The sequence below is a fragment of the Octopus bimaculoides genome, chromosome 5 (genome assembly GCF_001194135.2).
Source record: "Octopus bimaculoides isolate UCB-OBI-ISO-001 chromosome 5, ASM119413v2, whole genome shotgun sequence".
NCBI classification, from domain to species: domain Eukaryota; kingdom Metazoa; phylum Mollusca; class Cephalopoda; order Octopoda; family Octopodidae; genus Octopus; species Octopus bimaculoides.
This window is the reverse complement of record NC_068985.1, coordinates 98783127-98790695: the sequence shown is the minus strand read 5'-3', so window position 1 is coordinate 98790695 and position 7569 is coordinate 98783127.

Below are 7569 nucleotides of genomic sequence, written 5' to 3'. Positions count from 1 at the left end.
TATATATATATATATGAATAACATTATGCTATTTATATATATATATATATGAATAACATTATGCTATTTATATATATATATATGAATAACATTATGCTATTTATATATATATATATATATGAATAACATTATGCATAAGAGGCAATTAAAAGGGTTGGTATTGGGAAAAGTATCCAGCCATAAGACTCTACCTCTAAAAGGCCAGTCCAAACTATGCCAGCATCGAAAAGCAAATGTAAAAACAATATTTATGACTTCAATTTTTGAAGTAAATTCACAGTTCCTTGTTGATTTACAGATGATTTAAAGTAAAGATGCTCAACTACTAAATCAAAATAGTGAACTCTATGTATTTAGCTCATGATTTCAAAGTTTTCCATCAGATCTTACTACTTGTCTTTTCTGAAATTTTAGATATTGCTTCGGAGTTAAAACTACATCAAAAACAGAAGGCCAACACAGTTGAGAGAACATGTTTAGTTACAATTAAAGCACTCCAAATTTAATCTGTCTGGTGGTAAATCCACTCACAAGACTTTGGTCAACCTGACATTATAGTAGAAGACACTTACCCAAAGTGCCACACAGTGGGACTGAACCCAGAACCATGTGGTTTGTAAGCAAGCTACTTACCACACAACCACTCCTGCACCTTTACAAACAGTTATATATATATAATTAGTATGAATATATAGACTCACAAGATTATCCATCATACATATCTATATATGTAAGAATTTGATCTCTGTAACATAATGTGACAAAGCATTCCCTTGATGCTTTATTATGATGAGTCTAGGACATTTACCCCAACAAGGACAGTTACCCCTGAGGATAACAGTCTCCTTGGACAATTACCCCTAAGCAGTTAACCCCTGATATGTACCGTATTTTCTGGTGTGTAAGTCACTATTTTTTATCTGGGAAAACTTAGCGTGTGGCTTATAGAAAGGTGCGCCTAATGTGTATTTTTTTTTCTAAGTTTCAGGTGGAAAATGATTTGTGTATGGAGATCGAATGAGTCCACAGATTTTATATATTGGAGAGGGGTTAATTAACCAATGGAGAATAATTTTCCCAGTGAGTAGTTGTCATTGGAGGGAATTGTCCTGATATGATTGTGGTTCAACATCCAATTGCTCTTGGAACACCCAGTACAAAGGTTGCAAATTGCAATAATGGTGACGTGTATGTAGATAACAAGTATTATCTTGAGTTTATCATAATTTCTCTCTCTTTCCCTCCCTCTGTCTCCCTCACACACACACACACACACACGCACGCACGCACGCACGCACACACACACGCACATGCACATGCACACACACACACACACAAAAATATGCATATGTAAAAGGGTGTATAATAGCAATCGTGAGCAGAACCTATTACCCACTGAGCTACAGAATTCAGGGGTGTTATAAGCAATTGTGAATTTAATAATTTTCTAATAAGTGATAACCCCCAAGTCAGATCTAGGTGTTAATTGTTGTTATGTATGGGGCTGTATACACACACACATGTATATACTCATGCTTGTATAAATTAACCCCAACTGGAAATGTGACACCCACTTATTGTAAATGTTAAAGGTTGATTGAGCTTTTGGACTAATTTTTTGGCAGCTACCTCTGGTGTCAATTGAAGTTAAGTCATTATTTAGCCTCGCAGGATACCAAGTGAAGGTAACATCTGTTAATCAGTCTATTAATCATTCTTTCTGTTTTCAGCTACCATTAACATTCACAGCTGCAGAACGTCTGAGGATGTTTTATGTTCATCATCATGTTTATCATTTAATGTCTGCTTTTCCATGCTTGCATGGGTCAAACAGAATTTGTAGCAGATTTTCTACAGCTGGATGCCTTACTTGTCACCATATCCCAACTATTTTCAAGCAAGACAATCTCCCCATCCTCATCCATAGCCAGACTTCTATGATGGTGATGTGAAGGCACAATGGCCCAGTGGTTAGGGCAGCGGACTCACGGTCATAGGATCGCGGTTTCGATTCCCAGACCGGGCGTTGTGAGTGTTTATTGAGCGAAAACACCTAAAGTTCCACGAGGCTCTGGCAGGGGATGGTGGCGAACCCTGCTGTACTCTTTCACCACAACTTTCTCTCACTCTTACTTCCTGTTTCTGTTGTGCCTGTAATTCAAAGGGTCAGCTTTGTCACGCTGAATATCCCCGAGAACTAAGTTAAGGGTACACGTGTCTGTGGAGTGCTCAGCCACTTGTACATTAATTTCACGAGCAGGCTGTTCCGTTGATCGGATCAACTGGAACTCTCGACATCGTAAGCAACGGAGTGCCAGCAACAACATGATGGTGATATTCATTTATAACTCTCACATGATGTCAAAACAAAGGTGTACACAAATACATATATATGACAAGTCTACCAAATCCACTCACAAGACTTTGGTTGACCCGAGGCTGTAATAGAAGATGCTCTGTTTACTGTGCAGTGGGACTAAGCTTGAGACCTCAATGTTGGGAAGCGAACTTCTTATCACACAGCCACACCTGTCCCTACTTGTTTGAAGTAATTGATTCCTTCATGTCTGTGATAATGGTAAAAAAAACAAGTGCCTTTAGCCAACATTTTGCTTCTATTTTCAATTGCTGCAATGCTAATATTTTTAACATTTGCTGAAAATATTGTATGTCTGATGCCCCTTCATCGTTGTTTCTTACTGCAAAGAAAGGCAATATTTGCAAGTGGCTAGAGATGCTCTCACAGAATACTGGAGATGAAAGACACTGCTTGTCTGACAGTGACACACATTTACAACTGCCATGTGATGTCAAGGCATGGAGGAAGAGATACACACACACACACAGAAACACATACATCATCATCATTTAACATGCATGTTCCATGCTAGCATGGTTGAGACGGTACCACAAGAGCCGGCCAGGCCGAAGCCTGCACTAGACTTCTGTAACTGTTTTGGCAGGATTTTTACAGCTGGGTGCCCTTCCTAACACCAACCACTCAGCAGAGTGGACTAAGTGCTTTTTATCTGGCACAAGCACAGGCGAGGTGAGTAGTGCTCTTTACGTGGCACAAGCACAGGTGGGGTCAGTTTTGGCAAGGTTTTTACAGCTGGATGCCCTTCCAAACATCAACCATTTTACAGTGTGGACTGAGTGCTTTTAAGTGGCACCTGCACTGACAGAGTCACCAAATACTTGCAAGACAAAATCTTTTAAGATGGGAGGAGGTGATGATGAAAAGGTTATAGTGAGACAGATACAGGTGTCTTGCTTTAGAAGAAGTACAAGGTTACATACATACTCACAATAGGCTTCCTTCAGTTTCTGTCTCTCAAATCCACTCTAGGCTTTGATCAGCACAGAGCTATAGTAAAAGACACTTGCTCAAGGTCCCACACAGTAGGACTAAACTCAGAACCATGTAGTCTGAAAGGGAACTTTTTGACAATACTGCCACACCTGAAAATATATTGATGATTCTGTTTCATGTTTTCAAAATCAAAACATGCCTCTGGACCAGGTTGTATTCTTTGAGGGCTTAAATTCTACAAATAACAGAACCTTTGGCAATCTAATTAGAAATCTCTGACTATTGGAATATTACCCCATTCATCGTATGGCTGTGTTTGTCATACTTACTTATGGGTTTTAGTTCCTTAAAAATCACTGTCATATATTGCTAGCATGCTTGTATCGTGGTGACACTAGCTTACAAACTATCATGCAATTTTGAGGAAAGAATACAGTAACATACAAACACATATACACATGTATTTCTACCACAGGCTTTTTTTTAAAGCTTCCATCTATTCAATCCATTGACAAGGCTTTGGTTGGCCCAGGGCTCTAATAGAAGGTACTTATTTCTTTATTGCCCACAGGGGGCTAAACGCAGAGGGGACAGGCAAAGTGATTAAGTTGATTACATCGACTCCAGTGTGTAACTGGTACTTAATTTATCGACCCCAAAAGTCGACCTCGGCAGAATTTGAACTCAGAATGTAGCGGCAGACAAAATACTGCTCAGCATTTAGCCCAGCGTGCTAACGTTTCTACCAGCTCATGGCCTTTAAAAGAAGGTACTTGCTCAAGGTGCTATGCAGTGACATTAAATCTGAAACCATGTGGTTGGGAAGCAAACTTCTTACCACTGAGCTATACCTGCACTTATTCCAAAGATGAACATACAAGCAAGATGCAGTCCTTTGATTTCTTTCAGAAGGCAGTAACTCTAAGAATTGATTCAGATTGTAACAACCCTCCTAACCCATGCCAGCACAAAAAAGCAGACCTGAAATGATACATCTCTCAACATGATACTTTAGATTGAAAAATGTAATTTCTGACTGGTTATCTGTCATATCTGGAGTTTTACAGCACGCTGTGTCATTAGGCTATCACTTTTTATCTTATCTTGTAAACGGGCATTGGTTAATGTGTAACACATATGCATGTGTGTGCGTGTGTATATATATATATATATATATATATATATGTATATATATACAGGTTGTCATCGACCTATGATCTATCCAACTTATGGCTGCTTGTGTTTGTGGTCATACTCTCGCAGTCATTACCCAACATACATGACTATTGGTGAAGACAGGAACAAAAACTGAATTAGAAACAGCAAGGTTGGTTTTTATAAGTGCTATTGTATACTGCAGTGTCAGCGACAAATGCGAACCTCCATGTTTTTTACTTATACTATTGCACCGCTCTACTGATCTAGTTACATTTTAGATAAATCATGGCATTATATATTAAACATGTTGATTACTATTAGTGGGTATAGGTTTGACAAAACTTTAATTTCTAGATATTTTTTGCGGGTGTCAACAGGAGTTGATGTTTATAAACTGTGTCCTTGTGAAGAAAAAAAAAAACGAGTTTCAAGGGAAGTAAATGTGAGTAATGAATAATACAGTTATTTACCTTCATCAGATTTTTCACATGTCTGACAATCTGTGAAGAAATTTATTGAACACTAAATTAACTATGGTTACCCGTTGTTAAGCATTAGTTCAAACTCTTGATAAGCAGAACAATAAAAAGCAGGCATTTATTCTGTGTGTTTCAACATGCATTATCCAAGGAGATATCTATAATTTTTTTTTTATCTTTCTACTTGTTTCACTCAATGGATTAAGGCAATGCTACAGCATCGCCTTGAAGTCGACCTCTGGGACTTATATTTTGAGTCTGCTACTTATTTTTGTCGAGGTCTTATACCGAACCGCTGAGTAACGGGATGAGGCATAAACATATCAACACTGTCATGTGGTTTTGGGTGGGCAAAACATAAGCACAAAGACACACACACATATATATATCTGTGTTGTGTGTATGTGTATATATATATGTATGTATGTGTGTGTGTGTGTGTGTATACGTATATATATACATATATCTGACGGGTTTCTGTCTGCCAAGTTTCACTCACAAGGCTTCGGTCGGCACGGCCTATTTTAGAAGACACTCAAGGGACCGCACAGCGGGACTTGAACCCGAAACCAAGCGATTGCAAAGCCGTGCTTCTTAATCACACAGCCACGTTTGCGCCCTATTAACTTCGACAGAATGCTATGCGATATTTGTTCCGACTCTGTCCGCCTTGAGATCAAATCTCACCGAGACCAACTTTGCCTTTGGGTTCATACAAAAAGTAGCAATCCAAAGCGATAGACTTAAAAAAAACTGTAAGCACTTCGGACTGGATGCCTAGCGGTATTTTTTCCCCGAGTTCGATTCCCGACATCATTCATTTGGTTGGTGGACTTAATGTCATTCCCGGTTTAACAGAACCACTTGGCATTTGGGGTTTCTTTAGTGAATTCCTCTCTGTTGCAAGAATTCAAACCAGGTTTCCAGTTTGGTGATCCTTTCACCAACCAGTCTAAGTGGCCTTGAAACGGGTCGTGGGCACTACTTTCCCTCATAACTAAAAAATCCTTTTTTCTTTTTTTTTTTACTGCAGGCACAAGGGACGGAGCTGGTATATTACATTGACTCCATGCCGAACTCCCGAAAGGATGAGAGCAATCTCATTACATTGACCCCCAGTGTTCAACTGGTACTTATCGACCCCGAAAGGATGAAAGGTAAAGTCGACCTCGGCGGAATAATAATAATAATAATCCTTTTTACTGGAAGCACAAGGTCTTGAATTTGGGGGAAGGGATTAAGTCGATTACATCGACCCCAGTGCGTAACCGGTACTAATTTTATCGACCCTGAAAGGATAAAAGGCAAAGTCGATCTCATAGATAGAATCAGGAAATAATAATTTCTTGATTCTATCTATGAGGAACTTCAGTCATCACTCATGTTGTCAGAACTGCAAGAATTCGACCCCTCCGTTTATAATTAAACATTTTTCAAATGTTTCAAAAACTAATTAAATGAAATATTCTAAAAAAAAAGATATCATTTTCATAGATTTCGTTAATGCTTAAATGTCACCATTTGGGTTATTCTACTACAGATACATAATTACAGGAAAAGTTGCATCAGGCATATTTTGGGGGCTTCAATTAGCTGGTCATTTAGCATGAGGCAAATTGTAATAAATAGACTCAAACCAAACGCAGAGACAAGCTGCTTATGCAGTTGTAATGTTTCATGACAACACTATTGAGTCAATATATGCGACAGGAGTAGTATGGAAGTATCTCAGCGGGGCGACGCAGGTACGGAAATATGTGGGTGCAACGGAAGGTTCCTTCAAAGTCAGATTCAATAATCATAAGTGCTCTTTTAAAATCCAAGATAAGTTGAACGATACAACTGTGATGTAATGCGTATAGCTATTGAAAGAAAATGTTGCACAATAAATCATCAGCTGAAATTACTTGGTCATTAACTCTATGATGATTGGTTGATTGCAAGGACACTTTTTATTGGCTTCTAAATTATTTGTGGCACGACGTCAGGCTATTTACTTGATAATACAAAATTACTTTTCGGTACCCCTAATGTATAAGATATGCATAAAACTCCCGACACGTGCTGCGCATGTATATGATCCATCTGAGAGCCAATGCTTAACCAATTTCGTACGGACAGCAATACAGCATGTGTAAGGAAAATCATATGTATTGATTGTCCTGCGAGCGGTGATTTCAATCGTTTGGATGACAATCGATCGGGAAGATCAATTATTCTTAATAACGAAGCAGTGAAACGAGCAATTGAAGAAGATTTGCATCAACATATTGGTGACTTATCCTGGAAGCTTCATTAACCACGGTCTAGTGTGCAAGATCGTATTGTGCAGATTGGGAAAGTATGTTGAAAAGGGAAGTGGGTACCTCATGAGGTGTCCTCCGAAAATAAATCTGTTCGCTTAACAAGGTAATGCAAGAAAAGATAAATTCATTAGGCTGGGAAGCTCTACTTCCCTTTCTCTACTTCCCTTTCTCTACTCATCAGATGCTAGCACCATCAGATTTTAATTTATTCAGATCACATGAACGCTTTATTTGTGGAAAAATATTCAGAAGCAGGAACGATGTCGATATGGTGCTACAAATATTTTTCTCGTCAAAAGAAACTTTCTTATCT